This window comes from Carassius gibelio, chromosome A4 (assembly GCF_023724105.1).
Source record: "Carassius gibelio isolate Cgi1373 ecotype wild population from Czech Republic chromosome A4, carGib1.2-hapl.c, whole genome shotgun sequence".
Classification (NCBI taxonomy): domain Eukaryota; kingdom Metazoa; phylum Chordata; class Actinopteri; order Cypriniformes; family Cyprinidae; genus Carassius; species Carassius gibelio.
In genome coordinates, this window is record NC_068374.1 from 23,270,784 (window position 1) to 23,292,752 (window position 21,969).

At 37.9% G+C, this 21,969-nt stretch overlaps 1 protein-coding gene across 3 annotated transcripts in view; it reads right to left on the minus strand.

The window, feature by feature from the left end:
* The window catches only part of syt1a (synaptotagmin Ia), a 184,565-nt gene that overhangs the window by 95,240 nt on the left and 67,356 nt on the right, over window positions 1-21,969 (minus strand). For all 3 annotated transcript variants that reach the window (XM_052577374.1, XM_052577375.1, XM_052577372.1), the window contains one exon: window positions 1,555-1,637. The gene's annotated coding sequence lies outside the window, so the exon portion shown is untranslated. The remainder of the gene's footprint in view (window positions 1-1,554; window positions 1,638-21,969) is intronic.

The following is a 21,969-nucleotide window of genomic DNA, read 5'->3' on the forward strand; positions in this document are numbered from 1 at the left end:
ATTTGCACAATTAAAATCTTTAATAATACACGTATGTGTGTGTTTGCAGTTCTTTTGACCTTTTTTGGACATCTACATAGTTTGACCTCAAAAGTGTCCTTGCTGACTGTGTGGGCTTTTCTACCTACTCAGTTTGTAACATTGAAGGACAACACGCTGTGTACTGAAATGCAATGAAAAGAACAGAGAACCACACAAATGTTGACATTAAACCGCTTTGAAAACTGATGAAATTCTTCCTTTATCCTTTATCAATACAAAATGTTTTTGTTGTTTTTACCCTTTTCTGTGGCTGAAGGGTAAAATTCTGCTTAATTTGGACTTACCCCTCCCCCTGAAGACTTTAATATTTTCTTGATAGCTTGACTATCCATATTTCACTAAGGTGTGTTTGTGTCTTCTCCATCCAGAGAGCGAAATTAATATTACATTAGTCAAACTCTTTAACCCATGAAGGTGAAATGGATCACTAAATCACACAAACCTTTTCACTTTGGCACCTCCCACATAAGAGCAAATAGGCTGCTTAGAAACTGAGTTGCAGCCTTAGCATTTGACATATTGAATGAGAATGACAGATTGACAGAGGCAGAGAATTCTGTTTTTATATTATTGGGAGCATGTATTGATTTCCTCAGTGACTCAAAATGAGGTATTTGAACCAGGTGGAGCTCTTGGTGTGAGAACTGCTGAAAAGACCAGTTATCAGAATGTTTAGGGGAAATTGCTTGACTAGTTTGGTCAACTGAGCTGGTCAAGAGCATGGTTAAGTGTCTTTACAAGTCATGACGTCATGTTTCAATGAGTTTGATGATACTTCTCAAGAATCTTCTAATGCTCAAGAAGAAAAAAATTAATAAAATTGGCCAATCCAACATTAAGCACCTGGATTTTAGAAATTTTAACATGGAAAATGAATGTTGATATTTGTCAGAAAATATCATTTAAAAATGTTGAAGCCTATACATTATTTAAAGTCAAATATATCATAAAAATATTGGGACAAAAAAAACAAATAAAATAAAATAAAACAATTCAAGGAAGTCTTGATCATTTAAATATCAATATAATAATTGGAAGTAACGGTTATAAAAATAATATAATTTGCAGTGTTTTAGCTCAACATGTTAAAAATATTTGGTTTTGGTTAACATGAAATTAATCTTATTGTTTGCAGCCTTGCTGCATCATGCTTGCTTAAGATGCTGTGGAAATTAATTCTGGTCTAAGATGACCTTTTCAGCAAGATGTGTTGCAATGAACACTTGCTTGTGTGAGGCTGTGCACAGAAGTTTTGTGTGTTATTTGACTTGTGTGTACCATGCAGCTGTGTGAATTAGCAGTGTGAGGGGCGTGTGTATGGTTGGTTTAGATGGGGGGCAGGTGATAAAGGCTGAGTGGACCGATAGAGGATGAAAGCCGTGCAGGTGTTTGGCTGTGAATGGACAGGGAACCTCTCCAGCCCCCTGGCATTTCTGATGAAACCAAACGGATGCATGCGTGTCTGTGTGTGTGTTCACATCTGTTCTTTGAAGCAACAGGACAAAGACTAACCTTTAACTCAAGGTAGCTTGCTGCTGAAGCTGGCCACAGACTCTCTCTCTTACTGAAGTCACAGGGAGCCGCGTTCTTCTGATCTGAAAACGAAAGAGCCAAGGGTCAACAAAAACTAATATATACATGACGAAATCCTGGATTTCATGGAAAATAAATAAATAAATAAAATTAAATAAATTCTTTAAAAAAGGAAGTCAATTCACTCTGTTGCCATCTTGGTAAGATTCCCAGGAAATACTAAAACCTCTAAAAGTGCTTGCCAAGCTGACTTCTAAGTAACAATTGTCAAATAATATATATTTTAGGTCAAATCAGGCAAAAAAATACACATTTAAACACTTTTTTTTTTTAGATAAAAAAGAGAGGAAAAACATCAGAGACAATACGACTTGTGTCCTGTTTAAACTGTTCGACGTAATGTGCAGAAACAGCTGAGACGTTGTTATAGCACAATCAGTAGACTCAAAGGCAAGCATTAAGAAATAACCCATAAAGCCAAGAGGGTAAGACAAGTTTGGTATCGACAGGTTGGTTTGACAGCTGACATCCTACGTGTTCAATTGCAGGCCACTTTAATTGCATAATGTGCGGTGAAACTGCAATAAAGAGCAGACAGAAATCTTTGTACTACACCTACTTCATGTCACAGGCATGAGCTAAATTGCTGGCTACAGAGCAGGTGAACTTCGATGGAGTAACAAGAAGGACTCTGGATAATAAACAACAAAAAAATAAATAAATGTCTATATGAATTCTGCAATGTAAGTTTTCTGAAGTCATGATAAGAAGTTGTAATGGTAGGACATTGTTCACCTCTTTTATGAACACAATGAATTCAGACGTAATCCTCTTTTGGGATCCTGTTTTTCACATACTACATAAACAGTAGGGAAGTCAGCATATTTGGCTGTTTGCTTATGATATTTGTGAAAAACATTGTTATTTGGTGTCAAATGGCTTGTGAACTTACTGATCTGGTTTACAGATGTGTTCATGAATCAGACTTACACGGTTCTCTGGTCAACACACTTTTGGATGAGCTATCCCTTTAAAAACTAAATGCAGAATTCTCCTGAAAGCAAAGGGCAAACTCTTTTCAGAGTGCACACATTTGGCTAAAGCTACTTGAATACTAGGACGAATTGTGCTATTTGACGGGTGGCATGTCGCTGCCAAGCAGAACAGATTGTTGAGGTGACTATTTAAAGTAATCATATGGACAAGCTCACACAGACTAGATCGTTTTTGTGTTTTTAATGTGAAAATGAAAAAGTGATTTGTCTTTGTCAGTGGTGAAGCCCAGTTATTGATAACTTGGCACGTGCACAGCAGCCGTGAGAAAGAGAAGGCCACGGAGGGAGGGGGAACAAACCAAGTTTCTCATCCATATCTTCTTTCTCTCCTTAGAGACTCTTTATCCAGGCTTTGATGCACAGATTAAAAGCTATTACTTTAGACTGGCAGATGTGGAAGAGCAATGCATGGATACACAATCACATATGGAAAAAAGAAAACAAAAGCCCAACCTTTTATCGGTCAAATAAATAACACCTGGGACAAGAACGCCAAGATCTACTGAATAATTTATCTTGTATCAACATAAATGGGGGAATTTGTGAACAATGAAGTCTACATGCTGTTACCGTTTATTTGCACACACTGCCTGCATTGTTTACATGCAGATTCACAAAAAATTAAAAAATTTAATCAGGTAGCAGCTCAAACTTGTACACGAAATCAATCCTCCTGATTGGTTCTGAGTGCAAGGTTGTCATCATTATCATGATTTGGCATACAGTATTTTACAGCGTCACTTCTACATGATCCAGACTGCTGTCACAAACATATATATTAAATAAAGATTTTTTTTTAAATTCATACACTACCATTCAAAAGTTGGTGGATGTTATTCTTTATTAATTTTTTTATATAAAAATATATATTTTGAATGATCGTGTAAACAAAATAATTTAAAATAAATAAAATAAGGACATTAACGATATTAATTGTAATAACACAAATAAAACATTTTAATTTACATACTGTAGGAAGGACAGACACAATTTCTTATTAATAACCCGGCAAGGTCATATAAATGACTAACAGGGTGTTTTATGTCAGAAAGCTCAAACTGTTTAAGCAAGCTTGCTTCAACTGTTTAGTGAATTTGTCTTTCAATTTTGAAGATTTGCCAACAATGACGGAAAATGGCTCCCTTATATGACGTGCTGGTAACACAAAATTTATATAAATTCTGTTGCAATAAAATAAAAAATAGCTATAAATAATAAATCAATGTGAGTATCATTATACTGTAAAATCAGAAGAAGATGGAGTGTTTCTGAATGCCGCTGATGTTGACCCACACTTTGCGGTGTGCTTTCGCTATCACTTGTCCCTGTTGCCCGGCTGTGGTCGTGTTCCAACATCGAGTCCATTAGAGTTGCTTTGAAACTACTTATGTGAGGTCTGAACCGCTGCCAAGAACGAACAGCTGCTTCTGCGTGTAAATCATCCTGTATAACGCAGAGGCTGCACGCATGAGAATACCCAGCTTCCCTGCCCACCAATCAATGAAGCACCAGAAATCTGACGAATCCTATTGACAAGCTCTCGAAGCAAACAACACGAGTGGCACAGTGATGGTCCCCGATGCCCGTTTGTCTGCCGTCTACCTCACCAGTTAATTAGTTTCAGCTGTTTTGTTTGTGGCCATGAGAGAATGACTTGTCATTCAACATCCCTGTCTCTTACAGTTTCCTTTCACGACTGGCTTCTCTCTTCATCCCTCATCCTCTTTCATTTCTTCAGTTCTGCTCTACATCATTGTTTCTGTTTGGGAAACTGCTGTGTCCTCGTTTATGTTCTTTGGAGTTCTTGCCAAAAACAGGGTCACAATTAGGCATCAGACTACCAAGTTGTTTTAGTCAGCCTTTTGTTGACCTTTACTCACATTTTCATGAAGTATGTTTAGTTTTCAAGAACGATCCTATTTGAAAATGTTCCAATTGATCTGTAAAGTTGAACTTATTCCACTGTTACATCATCAGGTAATTTCATGCCCCATAATCTGCACAATCTCACATGCATGTTAATTATATACCATATGTTTTCACTGACAAAGGGATCTGAGTCATACTAGCATAGAGATGTACAGGGTTGAACTCTTTGTACTTGCACTAGTAACTGACACACTAGCAAGAGGCACAAAATCACGTTCACAGGCTTTTAAATTAAATGTTCCCTCCTGGTGGAACGACCTGCCCAACTCAATCCGAGTCCTTAGCCGTCTTCAAGAATCGGCTAAAAGCATATATTTTCCATCTTTATTTGACCCTCTAGCACTTTCCATTCTAATTCTATTCTTTAAAAAAAAATGTACATGTACTGTGTTAAGCTAATTGAGACTTGTTATAGCACTTGCATATCATTGCTCTCTTGTTGATTTTGATTGCTTCTATTGTCCTCCTAAGTCGCTTTGGATAAAAGCATCTGCTGAATGACTAAATGTAAATGTAACCACCTAGCAACCACATGGAAAACACATAGCAACTGCACAGCTATGCACTAGCCACCACCCACCACAGCCTATAGCATTGAATCAGGCACTGATTTCAGAAAATCTAAATTTCCAGTTGATATTTTTTTGTCATAGTGGAAAGTAACAATGAGATTTACATGCCCCGTTTTTGTTCAATCATCTATACTTACCCTAGCTTAGTATTTCTCATTACAAGTCTGTGCGCAGCATCCCTTAAAAGGTCATTGTTTGTAATATAACAAAAGCATGTGTTGATGTTAGCCAACAAGCATCCAGAATGCGTTTACGTGTTATCATGAGGCCAAACAGTGCAACCGCTGCAGACGGCAATGTGACATATTTCATATCCATATGCTTCCTAACAGAGGATTATGGATTATTGCATTCAATCCATGTCTATTTATTGCTTTCACGTCTCAATATGTAAATACAAGCACAGGACATGAAGACTACAACTCCATGGCCTTTGATTCAAAGCTGTGTAGGAGCAGTAGTGTGAATGACAGCGGAGATATTGAAATTGTAATGCAGTTTGAGCTTTGAGCTGGAGAGCCTGCTGACCCATGTGACTTGGCACTGCCAACTGTGACAGGCATCCATTTGATGAGTATCCATGAGGACACCCAAGACCCAGTTATGTCTACTGCTGTGCATGTAGGCCCATGTAGTACAAACACACATCCTAAACTATTTCTCATGACAGACACCTCAAAATCAAACACAGAACTCTGTTTTCAATTCTGAAGGTTTTATATTGTTACAGTCATACCGTAGGTGTTATTTAGAATGCCCCCCCCCCCCCCCCCCACCACACACACTTTTTAGCCATGGTCAATTAAGTCCCCACTACTCTGTGAAATAGCTCACTAAGATGTGTTTCAAAAAAGAAAAAGCACATAGATTACAAGTGCCTAGCAGGAATTTCACTGTATTTATGCCATATTGAGTGGAGATCTGGTGCTAAAATTTATTTTGAATGTTTTATGTTGCCATCAGTGGTGGAAAGTGACAGTAGCAATGTTCTCCTCTTACACTGCATGCCTTTCCATTCCAGTGAAACCACTAGATGAAAAGCAAACACATATGTTGTTGCTGCTGTTATAGATCCACTGACATACAGTTGCAATATGGCATATTAAAATAAAAAGTTATATTAGGCCACATTAAAATTATATTCTAAAGGAAATCATTAGCACTACTCTAACAAGACTTTAACTTAATTTGAATTGCTGACCCAAGCATTCATTCAAGCAAAAGCTCAGAACTGCCAATAAAAGGTGCATAGATGATGTCAACAAATTAGCAAAAATGTAAAAAAAAAAAAAAAAAAAAAAAAACTATTAGCAAAAAGCTGCATAAATAGCACCAAGACAAAGGAATATCAACGAAACAAATTTTAATCCAGGCAGAGTCCCTCAGGGAAAAAAAAACAACAACATTAAATGCAAACAAGAACAGACAAAGCATACATTCAGCATATTTGTTTTTTTTTTTTAACTCTAATTAATGTCCATGAACAAAGCCTTTCCATTTGGGACATCCCAACCTTCTCATCATAAAATGCTGAAATACAGCTGATGGTATTTGCTAGAAGAAACCAACCGTTATGTTTAGAAATGGCTGGGGCAGCTTTCAACCTGGAGTGAAGTAGAGCAGGTTGTCAGAGCGATGATGAGGGTGTGATTGTCAGATGAGCAGTGTGCACTAGTTCTGGCATGTCATACCACAATCACTGCAGACTAGCTGGCTAACAGCTTCCCAAATGATTGGGAACCATCCCTCCCCACAGACCTCCAGAGCCTGTATCCAAAGCACAAGACCTCCTCAGCTAGAGGGAGACCAGAGCCGGCAATCTGCCTCGACTGCAGCCGACTCATTATACTGAGGTGACCTCTACGGTGACGTCGCAATATGTAAACATGCGCCATTAGGGATGCGTTGCTCTAGATAACTTGGGCAGAGCACAGCATGACAGACGGTAAAAAGTGATTCCATGACTTACCTTCTTTTTTTTTCTTGCTTTATCACCAACATTCCTCTCCAGGTATTTGATAGTCTGATATCGGAAGACAAAAGCAGCTCATTTGAGAGATGTGTCTCTATACTCTGCTGATCTATCTATATATCCATCCATCCATCCAATCATCCATCCATCGCGCTATTTGATAGCCTGCTATTGGAAGATGAATGGAGTTCATTTGAGTGAAGGTGTCACTCCACCCTGCTGATTTCCATCGAGTCGCTCTTATTCAAGTAACTCTTCAGGCACTGTCAGCCAACAACAACCCTTTCCATCTCTCCCCACTGCCACTCCCTTGAGACAAGGTTTTCTGGCTTCAGAAGAATGACATTCACGAGTCATACACTGTGTTCACTGTGGCCTTTCATTTTAAACCGAGTGTGTATATGTGTTTGTGGGAACGTCAGGGCCACAGTGCAATATAAATCGACTGAAGGGGAGCCTAGTGAGTGGTTTGATGGAGGAATGGATGACCAATAAGAACAGTGAGGTGCCTTTTATTGTCGGCAGTTGAGTCTGTCCATTTCTCTTCTCTTTCTATGACTTTTTAAATCTGTTTTCTCCTCAAGGCCAGCCCCCACCCTTCCTTCGCTTTCCGTGCCGCTGTGCTGGAATCATACGTCTGGAGGAAAGACACGTCGCACCCAGTTAAGAAGTGATTTCTGCAGCGTGCCTGGATTACTTATCCCAACATGACATATTTGCCATTCTCTGCCACTTTGCTGTAATGGCAGCTCCCGGAGTGAGTAATTATAAACTCAGACGTTTGTGTTAAATCGCGACCTCGTGGCACGGCTCCGGAATCTATTCCATGTTTACGACTAATAAGACAGGACTGTCTTTGGTAATCAACTAAAAGATGCCCTGCCTTGTAAGGAGACAAATATTCTCAAATATACTCTGTAAGTGTGCCTGCAGAGGAGTAAACAATATATGTGGTAGTGCTCTCATACAAAATAGCCTAATTTTGAAACAAAACCTACAAAAAACATAATTTGCAGGGTTTTGTTTTATTTTGTTTTTATATCTAGCATTATATACTCCAAACCCTAAAGATAAATGCAAAACAAACCAGCTTTAAGTTCATATAACCAGTGTTGTTAAAACGTCATGAAAAACCTTCTGAAAAACATCAGAAAAAAATCTGAAAATGACTCATTCATCCTGTAGATATTATTCTCATCCATCAGTCCCTTTGATAGCTTTGTCCTTGTGCATCACAACCTTTCCCAGAAGCTGAAATATATAAATATTCCGCCTTAAATCGTGTCTTTTCAGGAGGACTCGTGTCCTGCACTTCAACAGCTCCACAATAGTGGACCTGAGACAATCAATTCAAGCTCTCTTTTTTTAAGGCAACACCTCTGGCATTGCAGTATCTCCAAGGCAGCCTTTTATTCTTGAGATGGGCTCTGTCCTCTGCTTGTAATGCCACCTGAGTAAACAAGATTCACCTTGATAAAGACAAGCGATGTTTTCTCCTTATTCAAGGTACTTTAGTGATGACTCATTCTCAACCGAATGGGATGCAAAAAAACTTTATACAATGCCGATCATAATGTGTTCGGTAGATATCAACAGCGATTCAACCAATGGCCTGATGGTAAACAGTACCCTCTCTCAAAATGAGGGGATTGAGAGGACAGGCTGTTCGTGTATGAGTGGGAGGAAAGACAAACTGTGGAGAGAAAAAAAGTGCATGGAAAATGAAGTGCTGGGTACATTTCTCCAAGGGTCACGTGGCCAGCTGAAACGTGTCACTGATTTAGTACTCAGGCACATCCATTAGGGACTAATGAACGCTTTCCTGAAAGTGAGCACTGGTGGAGGCTTATAAATGGAATACATCCAATAAGATAAGACTAGGATGGCATAACATGAGAGAGAAACACCTGCCATTTATCACAGTTTAGTTATGACCTTTGTCATTTACACTCAAAAGTTCAATATTACTTAATACAAGGTGTTGCATTTGATATAATAGATAAAGAACAAGAGTTGAAACACACAGGAAACTGGGGAAAACATAATGATCTATAGCAAAATCGAGAAGGAAGTATGTAATGTGAATGTAATGGGTCTTTTTTATTTGTTTTCCAATAAAACATGTTAACATCCTTAAAACAAGATACATGTCCTTTAGAGGCAACACTGAATAACGTATTAAGACTTGTTTTTTTTCGTAGATTATGTCTTAAAAATAAGCATGTTTGTTATTGCAATGACATTTTTTTTTTACTTGTATCTACTTGAACATTTAACATTAACAGTTAAAGAAAAAAACACACTTGTATTAATGATTCTTCTCTGTAATCAAATCTCAATATGTTATGCAATTTTGCTTCTCCCAGAAATGTATTTCACTTCAAGGATTTTAAGTGGAAAATTACACAAATATATTATATATATTGTAAAACAAACTATTGTAAGGGTAAGTCAGAAAACCAATTTCAAATGAACAATACTAATAAAAAAAAAAAGATTAGACATGCATTGAAGGGGCAGACGTGCAAAATAGAAACACAGAAAAGGTGGCTAACAAATTGTTAAGGGGAAAGAATTTCAACTTCAACCAGGAAGTTGATCAAGACAGCAAAATACCTTAATCTGGTAATCCAGAAGGACAAAAAAATATGATTGGAACATTTATTTAAAGATTGACAGGGGTCACAAAACCAGCCTGGGTGGGAAAAATGGCATGCTGGTGGACGAGAGGGTGACAGCCATCTCCACACAACCTGGCAGGAGGTGCATCAGGGAGGTATTTGCTCCAACCCTCTCTGTGACTCCCATTGTCATTGCCAAAAACTGTGCAGGAACAAATCCATTTAAGTTGCGTGCACACATTTCCTGTCCGAAAAGCTGGAATCACCACATATTCCTCCAACTGCTCAACCTGGCTCCACCGGTTCACCATTCTGTCACTGGAACGGTGACACTGTTTCTAAATCACATTCGTCCCGGGACTTGCCAGGCAGTACAAAGGAGATTAAATAGGATGCGTCAAATAATCTCCGGTGAATTGGCTGCCTTGCAAAGGGTGCCAGCAGGCAAAGAAATGAATACTAGGGGTGTTGTTTTTTGGGGGGAGACAAGCTTTATGCTTCACTAGGTTCGGCCTTGGATTCCAGTTCCACGTATTGAGCTTTGGACCCTGTTGTAGCGGTGATGTGAAGTAAAGTGATTGTTATTCTGACATATACATGAACTTGTCCAATGGCTGATGAGTATGAATATGGATGTCAGTGGCTGGGAAAATAAAGCTCGACAGAACTGTGGTCCCCGAAACACTAGCTATTTTCAGAGACAAACAAGATAAAGACAAAGTGAAACAGAAAATGAGAGAACGGCCATCAGAGAGCAGCAGTGAAATGCAGTTTCTGAACTGTAGTGTTTTCAGGACAAGATTGCCAACTCATCTACAGTCCTTTAAAATATACATAAATGAAGTGCAGTAGGAGTCGTTTCATCTTAAGCGATCATTATCCATGGGTTTGGGAAGAAAAGGGCTCAGATGCATGGCCAATTTCACAGCCAATTCACAAGCACTCCTCATTTACAAAAATGAGGAGCAGTATGCCATATTAATGCTTTATGAAATTTGATGGCATCACTAAGTCTCACTGCATAAATAGGGGACTGAGATCATTTTGGTACAAAATGGAGCACCATCAGAATAACACAACCAACTTTTGAAATTTGCTTTGAATATCAGTCGGGTTCGGGGCACTACAGAGCACTTCAGAGGATGCACTGCTATTAGCAAATAAGTCACAATCCTGTATTTTTCCAGTGCATTTCTGAAGCTTTTTGGAATCTGCATTCAGCTTTTTTGTCTGGAAAAGTCAAAGTGGCATTCTCACGCTGAATTGTAATCATGCAGCAAGACGGATCCTCACTAAGTGTGCTATCAGACATTGTTCCAAAATACGGTCTAAATCATTAAAATGTTTAATTGTCCACTTGGTTCATTTAGAACACAGGTAACGTTTCAAAATGGACCAAAGACACACATCATGGTGGTCCCTGTCCAGTTGTGTTGGTGCAGATCTGAGTGTAACTATCAATACACAAGTGTTAAAATTTTATCTAATATAAATAATTACTTTCATGTCATGAATAATAACCAATGCATGACCAATATTAAAATTATGTAATATTAAAACGCTTTTAAAAAATCATGCATTAGGGATGTTCATTTCAGTTATTTTTCCTAACCGACAACAGACACTCTTTAACCGATTATTAAATGTTAAACGACAATATTATTTTAAATTAGAATTGAAGTAAATTAGAAAGGATAAGCGCCTGTGTCCCATTAAAAATACTAATGTTTGTTTCCCGGGAATTAATTTGACATGCTCAAAAAGCAGCAAACAACAGAACAAGAGGGTAGTCTTCATATCACATCACGCACCTAAAACGCTTCTGCGAATGGAGAAAAACATAATAAAGTTACGCTACATATAGCTCAATATATGTACGAATAAAATAATAAATAGGCCTATACGAGAAATATATTTACTTAATAAATTAAGAAAATGAAAGAAAAAGAGTAACGAGTAGCCTAATAAGCTTTGCAAAATTTCGGTTTATTTTTGAGCTGCGCGAAAGGAAACAGACGGCCAACAGCGGCCTCCTATTTTTCTTTGGGCTTATTTCACAAAAGCACAAAGGTTAATTTATGTGGTTACATTCACAACAAAAAGTCAAACCTTTTACAATTCTGATTATCTTTATAAAAGGAGTTGTTGCTTCCACGATCAGAAGAAAAAAAATGCATGTGATTGCCCCGGTGCTGCATGCTCTCAGTTAAGCTTTGTTACATTGACCATGCAGCCTGTTCATTATCATGATAAAATACAATTAGCCAAACATTCGTTTTAGCCTAAATGAATTTGTTTTGGCTTGTCGCTTATATTGCTATAACTTCTTATATTTTAAATTCTTGTTATTTTCTAAATACTGTTAATTGAAGTGATTTGTTGTGGAATGAGGGGAACTAAAATAGCCTAGCTATGTTTACAGTGTTTATTATAATGTTTGTACAAATTTCACATTAGGCCTATTTCTGAAAGATTTTTTAATACGTGTAGCGTTAACCATGAAGCAAACCTTTTTTAAATATTTTGATAAATAACTGAAAATAAATAAATAAATAAATAAATAACTTTTTAAACCATTTAACTGATTGTATTAATTGGTCAAAATTCTTAACGCTCGGTTAACAGTTAACCGGTTAAAATGAACATCCCTATCATGCATTTTAATCTGGGACTATAGGCTTAAGCGTTGTCTGTGAAACCATACTAGATTATAGGGAATCATCTAAAATCTTTATTAAATTAACAAGAAAATGAATAGAAATATGTATAAATATGTATTTAATATGGTTTTTAGGATGGACCCATGCTGCCTATGCATAGCATGAGCGGCATCTCTTAGCTGGCAGCTAGCAGTGCCATTTTCCCACCCTGCTGCCTGATTGGAGGGGAACAGCATTGGAGAGGTCGTCTTGAATATGGCTCACAGGAGGAAGAGAATAATGCATTGATTTAGTGTGTTATCCATACATGCATCTGTTCCTCCTCTTGTAACCTTGTGATGAAGAACAAGGAGCACCAGCACCGGCACGATCAAACACTATACAAGGAAGACAAGAGCTGAACACTCCACTTTGATCTTTATCACCTGTTCATTAGTGCCCTTGACCAGAATGATCAAAACAATAGAAGAGACTACACTAGTAAATCTGACTGATACGGTTAAACCTATAGCAATTACCACCAATTGGTAACTTCAGAAGGTATACGCTGACTTTCTACATTATTAAAGGAATAGTTCATCCCAAAAATTCAAATTGTCATTAATTTCTCACTATCACATCATTCTAATTGACAATTTATATATATATCTATATAAAAATCTAACACCACAAACTAAAAAAGGAATTTTAGTTTTACAATATAACTGTATAAAAAACTGCAACAAATAGTCTAGGAATATAAAAAATAGATTAATCAGAATATCTCTTTACAAAAAAACAAGTAAAAAACAAGCAACTGTCTAGGCATAATAATTATTATTAATAGATACGTATTATTATTACTACATAGAGACATAGCTAACAACAGTAGCTTAATATATTGTCAATTTACTCATGGGTTGCCATGAAGATCTTTGAGTGTCTGTGTTTATGATATGACAGTTTTCTTAAATGAAACGGTAAATTCTGATGAACTGACGGTTTATGCGTTTGTGTCCTCACATAGTGACACACGGCAGAGACTACAAAACAGCGAGCTCCCGTGCATCTGCGCCCGTCACCCACAGAGAAGTAGAATTTGCAGGAGTAATATTTAAACAGTATTTTGCAGTTTAATATATTCACAGACACTAGTATATATATTCGGCTACAGTCTGGAGCCCTGTGTTAGACTAACACGGAAGCGACTGAAGGCAGCTGCGGGTAACGAATATACTCGGGAGTCGGTAACTTACTACCGGTACTAAAGAGACGCTGGTATCATCACATTTTACAATTTTTAGCACCGATTTGGTAGTGAAGTGCCAGTACTTGTGGCATCCCTAGTCGCCGTTTTACTGTCTGGTTGGTCCAGTCTGAAATACTGCTAAACAGCGGACATACTGCTAACCACTGACCTATAATATAGAAGCGGCTTCACTGTCTGTTGGCAGTTTAGAACGCGATGAGCGATCCAGTCATATATAGATCAGTGCTGCTAACACGTTTTCATTTCTTCTTCTTAACTAGGTCTTGAAAATGGTATCGGATCGGTATATGGGTTCATGTACTCGTCGATGCCAGAATTTGTTGTGGTATCGGTGAAATTTCCGATACTAGTATCGGAATCGGAACAACTAGTATTTATTGAGTATATGTTGACAATATATGATTTTTTTTTTTTTTTTTGTGAACTATCCCCATAGTACTGAAGTCATATTAAAACAAACAACATGTTAGGTGCCGTCCTTTTGTAAGAAATGCACACTGCACAATTATCCTCAAAACCAAACAATCTGTTTGAGCACCATAGATCAATGTGCATGTTTATGTAGTAACCACTAGACCACATCTCTGACCTGCCGGATCACAGGTGCCTGTGGTGAATATGCTCATTTAGTTTTTAAATAACTCACTTCTTCATTTCCAGTCATATAAAACTGAAGTGGCACATACTGACTTTCATAAGTGACATTTTCTCTTTTTTAATCACAATGAATGCCTTGTCAAAAATTAGATGAAATCCACTTGTAAAAAGGTCAAGTTGACTCCATTGAAATATTGTGCACTCCACCATATGGGCATTGTGTGCTGGCACTCTCTTAGCACCAGCAGCATTGGGCTTCATTAAGCCTACACAATGTGTGACAGCACCACAACATGGAGGCTTGGCATTACAGATTTTTACACAAAGCCAATCAGACTTCCACACTCAACATTTTAATGTGATTTTCCTCCTGGACCTCCAAGGGAGGGATCAAAGCAAGCCTAGGTCAGTAAAAGCTTCACTCAGGGACCTGGGCGAGCGACTTTCATGTGCACCCTTAAGCTGGTGGTCATTATAGAAAGTGGATGCCCTGCAGATGCCTGTCCTCTTTTCATCTCTAAATGCGGGCCTTTACAGTTGGGTCTCCATATTGTCGTAGCAAACGGGGCTTGGGGATAGCAGTTTGTGTTGATTGCACAGTGGGCTTTGAGTAGAAAAGACACAGGGGCCATCACACACAGTGATGCAGCTAAGGTGAACATAAAACACTGTGTGGAGCACAGAGTGTAGTAAAACCCAGTTACAAGGGGGAAGTGGCCAAGTCTCTTGTCCCCCACTGAACGGTATGGCCATATATATCCAAAGGTGGGCTTTGAAAACATTTACCCTGGCATGTTTATTTCCTGCTGATAGCCTGCCCTTTGGCAAGGAACATTCAGCTCAGCAGGCCCAATCACACATCACCTGTAGATTATATACAAAACCAGAAGCAACTAGATATTTGCATTATTAGCACATTAGCTGTAATGTTACTGCATCCAAGGTGAAGATATTTCAAATTTTGTAGCTACCTAGTGTCGCAGCCTAACTCCTGACCATACGAATATAGTCTTGGATGCTTTTTTAGGCTAAAAATCAAGCCATCCATGAAGGAAACTGTCTGACCAAAACATCAACTACAGTTTATTTTATTTAGATTTTGTCTATTATTGTGCTATCAACTGATTCATATAAGCCAAATGAATAATTATGCTTGCAACAGAAATAACATAGGTTCACATGCACTATACGAATGCACTGAAAGTCACAATAAAAATATCTGCCAAGTGTACAATTTACCCCATCAACAGTAGCTGTATTCTGGCTGTCATCAACACAATGTCATTCTCTAGAACATTCTCTCTTGCCCTCTCTCTCTCTTTTTAGTTGGCTCTCACGAAGAACAAAATCATGCTAGAATGCTTTCTTCAGCCTCTCTGGGGAGATGGCTTGACCTGGACACTGTATTGTGGCCCAAGGTAAAAGGTCAGCGTAGAAAGGGGATGACATTTCCAATATGCTACTCGCTTTGGGAGAGGAAGAAGAACAGAGCAAAGAAGATAAGACACAGAGAAAGCTGGAGATATAGAGAGGGGGATGTGAAAGAGAAGGAAAGCAACAGAGGGTGCAAGATATAACAGATAATTAGACAGTGTAGGGCATCATACAGTGTCAGCATTTAAAGCTTTCTGTCCTCACATTTAAAACACAGTTCTGAGTGTTTTAAACAGTGTTTCTATCGCAGCGTTTGTTTATGTGGCGTCCATCTCATATTAGTAATGGTAGTATACTGTGATTCCATTCAAGACTCCATGGAAACATCACACATTATCTCCTCCTTGTCTCCTCTCCACATTCTTGGCCGTCGTTTTTCAGGGGTGTGAAAATCGGTGACGTGGAAATCAGAAATAACGGCAAGTTCTGAAGTAGCTTTTTTGTTCCTTAGCAACCTCATTTAGGTTGGCTCTTATAACTCCGTGCTAATGATGACGTTTAGCTCTAAATATGAAGGGGGTGTACAATGTAGCTGTCACCTACAACTACGCTCCAATACACTGAGCTAATCAATGTATGTAAAAGGCCAAATTAGTTCCTCACAGGTTTATGAAGCCATAGGGAGGGACAAGTCTGCTAATCAAGAAAGACATTAAAAGATCTTGATTTCCATATGCCCATGTAATATTCTTGGATCATCATTACTTATCAATGTCTCTTTCCTTCCTTCTAGGCCACAACAGCTTAGGTTTGAGATGCCTGAAGCATTTGTGGAACGTCTGTACTGATCAGTAGCTTTCTTGTGTAGTTTCCTGTCCGATTTGAAGGTGTTTGAGACCTCCCTTCTCATCTCCCGCACAGACTTATGCTGCTTCTTAAAGGATTTTCTAGCTTTGACAGGTTGTTGGTACTTACATAGCTGTCTGTGGATTTTGGAGAAACCCTTATATTAGTTTTTTCTTCCTTTTCTTCTTCTCTTCTCAGCAGGTGCATTAACTCTTCAAGAAGTCATTTTTGTTGCCAAAATGATGAAATGTAGTCTTCATGAATAAGGTTTTTTTATTCATTTATTTATTTTTTATTTTATGCCGGCTAAAACTTGGTAATGATTTAAAGGAAAACCATGATAAAATGGAGCAAACAATCACTGGAGACATAACTGGTGTAGCGTCGGTCCCACAGACTCGTGAATGGCCTTATCTAGGAAGCCTAGCTCTTAAGCTGTACAATCCCGATGGACATGGTGAGGTTATTTTGAGGTCATTTAGGAAACAAAGCATATATCGAGTTCAGGGAGCGGAAACACAACGAACAAAAGACAAGACAACACACATGGGGCCTGCAATTTTAACAATGATAACCTTGACAGCCATTGAAATGAGAAATCATTTGAGACACATCCAGAACTGTAAAAATGTTACTGACTGTGACCTGACTGCTGCTTCTTTGTAGGTATTATTATATTTCTTTGTAAGTTAGCTTTTTGTATGGCTGCCCTTGGAATGACCCCCTCCAAAGGAATATTGCAGGTTCAATAGAAGTTAACCTCAATTGACAGCATTTAATTTTTTACTTGACACTTCTTATAAAAAAAAAAAAAAAAAAGGTTGTGATAAGGCACTAACAATAAGTGAATGGGACCAATCAATAAAGGACAACAAATGGTCCCATTTACAGTATGTCCTTTGTAATTTACAACCGATTAAATTCAACTTGTATTGAACCCTTATTTCTTTAAATTTATTGTCCCCAGGCGGGAACTAGAAAATATAGTAGATGTATTTCACTTCTCTTACTGATGCATTAACAGAATATAGAACATGGTCTATGTGCTAGTAAAACTACTGTTATGAAACTTTTATTAGCCTGACACCTATCTCTTTTACAAAGAGATAGCCTTAACTGACCGGGAAAGGTGGGCGGCTATGAAGGGCTGATCTCAGGAATGTGTACAGATAAAGAAGGGTAGCAGAAGGACTGTCTGTGTTTGAACACAACAAACAGACTTAGAATTACGCTCACATGTTCAATTTACAGCCGACTGTGAGCCAAAGCGGCATTTAATAAGCATCTGGGCATTTTGGCTCAGGCTTCTTTAGTCCAACCTGAGAAGAATCCCTCCTCCCTTTCAATGGAGATCGTATTTGCTGCTATTGTACCACATGTAGCAGAGACCCCCTTTGGAAAACACATTTCAAAAACATTTCACGTTTACAGAGTGTCAATAAAGCACACAAACATTTTACATCCAATAAATAATCAATAAGCAGAGTTAAACTATTGCCACCTATAAAAAAAATCACTACTTGATAATTAATTTGAATAGCAATAGGCCACAAGGCCTAGATGGTCTCAGCCAAAAAAGCAGAAAGTCATTTCAGATGCAGAACAAGTTAAACAAGGCATATTTGTTTTCTTCTATTTAGAATAGCGTGCACTGATGAATCTTAAACAACAGGACCAAGTACATTAAGAAACTAAATAGGGTCAAGAGTGATTTCTGAGTTACAGTCAGAGTCATTGTTATGCTAAACTGTAGATGTGTACATATAGCCTACATGAAGCACAAGAACCATGTTTTTTTTTTGTTTTTTCTTTTTCTGGAATTGCAAAGAGTGGGTTTAAAAAGGCATTGTGTGATTGAGTTCACCCTATGCACTGTTTCAATATTTCTCTGCCCGATTAAGTTTGCTGAACACACAATTTGTGTGTAATTAGCAGAGCCATCAGTGCACAGTATCTTGAGTCTGACAAGTCTCTGTATTTGAGATGAAATCCTTATGATGAAAAAGCCACAAAAGACTTTACTGCATCAGTTTTATGCTATATCAGCAGTTCAGCAGCGGCAGTTCTTAAAAAACTGCCAAAATAACCAGCTGCTGTGAGGGTTGTTCATCAAAAAAAAAAAAAAAAAAAAAAAAAAAAAAAAAAAAACACCTTTTATAGCTTTAAGGATTCACCTATTTTTAATTTAGAATTTAATGTTTCAGTTGAAGGGCAGAAGTGAATATGACATTTGTTATAATAGGTTTATGTGAAGATTGCTTTAAGTTCACATAAATTAAAAGTTATTTTTTCAAGTCTAATGAATGTTAAAATTGATAGCTCTCAATTATACTATAATGTTGGATGGCTATATTGGAGTGGGGGGGGGGGGGGCAATTTTATAGAGAATTCAGTATTTGTATCATTGATACTGGCCTTCAGTTATAAACAAGATGCCATTAAACAAAAATAAGAAATATACTTTGTGTTGTTTGTACATTAATTTTAAGATTGAATGTGAAATTACTGCAATAAAAAGTATATTTTAAAAGCTTAATGTTAGGTGGGATTAATCACGATTAATCATGATCAATTTCAGAAAAAATGTCTGATTAACTCGTTTTTTAAAATTTTTTATTGATTGACAGCACTAATACAAATATAATACAGAAACTCTGACTATTTTATGCTTTTTATGTCCTTAAATGTGACATGAAACCATATCTCCCTGCATGCTACAATGTCAGCATGACATCATATAACCACAGTGGGATATTAAAAAAAGTCTATGTAATAAACCATGAACCAAACCGATCAGCTATGATCATGAATCACAACATTACAACTGTTTAGAAATTATCATTCAAAAACAATTTCCCTATATACAATTCCAGAACTTGACTGTTAATCTTTGTTGGCATTCTGTTGCACTTTTACAAAAAGGACGTTTTCAAATCAATATTCTGCGCTAAATGGAATGCAGCATTGGTCCAGTTGAGCCGAAGATGGAAAGGAACATAGTAAGTAGTGAGATGGATTGCTTCTAAATTTTACCCTCCATTTGTTGACATGTACTGTGACATTTGGCTGTTGTGACTTGTGATAGGAGGGTTTGTGGGCTTGCTTGCATTGTATAATATCACAATAGGACTGTTGATTTCTAAATGCCATATGGGCGTTAAAGGAAGGAAAACACGTTTTTAACAGGTAAAGTTAGATTTTTTTTTAGAAGGTTTCTAGCTGCATGGTTTAATTGGTTTGCTCCTCATATGGTATTAAAAAGGAAGTCTAAAGCTTGTGCGCTTGCAGGAGACATACAGAATTAAAGGCTAGACCTAATCCCTGAGAACACCACGTACACTTCATGTTAAATGGCGGGAAAAGGATTAAGATGACAGTTACTAACTAAAATGCGCATACAGTATGCTACTTTTTCACACATACTCATACAAAAACTGTAAGCCATGCATACAGCAACCCTTCTATCTGCACAAATCCAGTTACTTTTGCATCTCTCTTATGTGATTTAGAATATTTTACACTAACCAAATGTTACTTTGCATTAACTTGCTTTGGAAGCGTCTAGAGCCTGCGATGATGTGTATGACTCACCGGCGGATGATCTAAGCGCAATTTAAAGAAGAAAAAAACCTGCCCTAGATATTTCATACAGTTCAAGAACAGATTAAGACGCTCTCGCTTTGATCCCTCTAATGCAACATCCCGAAACATTTCTACTGTGCTACCATGGATAAAATGATTAGGCTGCAATGGGCATAGGTCAGCTCACTGCGTGGGTCAGTTCTCTTCCCTACTCCGCCCTACTTTTTCTCATTTTATTCTACTCTTGCCTTGAAGCAGATGAAAGCTATGACTTTGCAGGTGTGACAGAAGTAAAGAATAGTGGCAAGTCTCTTTGAAACTATAAAGGTGAGTGAGAGATCATGTGTCTTACATAAGAGAGTGGACCAAAACATAGGCATACCCATCTGGGTTATGATTAGGGTTGGAAACAGAGAACTGGTTCTTATTCTTATTCAGTTTTTATTTTTAAAAGAACTGGAACCATGAGCAATTTCTAATTTTCGGTTCTTAAAACGGTTCTGGTGCGACATGTGACCAAGTGCTGTCAGCAGCCTTGCACCGGTGTTCTGATGATTCAGCGTTTCCCTTAAAGGACGTCACAAACCGAATAACAAAAATGCCGCCCTGCCTCGTTAATTACTCAGCACATTGTTTCTAATGACGCGCAATCCACAGACTCGCCGAGCCACATCGTGTCTTTAACTGCCGAAAACATGTTTCCCATGACTGTACCCTGCATCACACCATCTCCTGACTGCATTATTATTATTTGTAAAATAGGGGCTTTATGGGAGTGTGCACATGGTTATTACGGATTATATTTGATTAATTTAGGGAAATTAACAAGTGTCTCAGTCCTCAAGGGACTATTTGGCCAACCAGCTCATTCCAGCTTGAAAAGCAAAATGTTTTTGATAAAACATCAACTTTGAAGCACACGCTGACTGATGGACTAGCATTACTCAACAATCACTCACGACCTTCCAGCAACACTACATTCATTGAAGGTGAAATATTAAAATACATAATAATAGTTCATTTAAATGGAATCGGAATCGGAACCTGAAAATTTGTATACTGAAATATGTTGAATTTTGACATTGCCAACCTTTTAAGTTAAGTTGACAAACACTTAAGTTGACAGTAGGTAATAAACAGTACTGAGCATCGAGTAGTTGAGTATTGTGCATTTTTCCTTACCACTATAAGCAACGGGTGTGCACGGGTGTACAGAATGACCGAATGCAATATTTTGTGCGCGGAACATAAGTAAATTTTCGTGTTTCCAAACGAACATATTAAGTGGCGGAAGTCTCCACGTTCAGCGCAAATCATGCCCTGCAACTGATTCTAAGGGCGGCGACACACTGGATGCGTGGCGCAAGCGTCCCGTGGCGTGTCCGTTTTTAATTCGGCTCCCATGTTAACAGGTTAGAGCTTGCAGTCTGCCTGCATGAGACGCGAATCTCAGGCGTGGCTCGAGCCACGCGTGCATGCTAGAAATAGAACCAATGCTTATTTGTCACGTGACACGCAAGCGTGTTGGAAGCGTTTCCAGGCAAAATAGAATAGGAAAATATGTTTATATGTCATTTTGTACACAAATACATATTAATTCATGACACTTTGATTTTTGGAAGTCTATAGGTTGACATAAATCCAGATATAAATGTAATTTAAAAAATAAATGAATAATTATCGTTTTTAAATATTGCACCTGTCAAACGTAGTCTATTTTGCCGTCAATACTGTTGACGGTGTCCTATATCAGTAGGCTTTATATTTATGTTCAAAATGAAGTATAGATATTGTAGATCTTGTCATGAAGCCAAGAGCCTGGTCTGTCGGCGGTCTCCCTGTCACCTACAGCAGCAGGCACGGCACGGTTTTGGTGAAGTAGGCCTACAAGCTGGGATTGGTAATGCTGCTCTGTAATCATAGTTATTTATATTTAT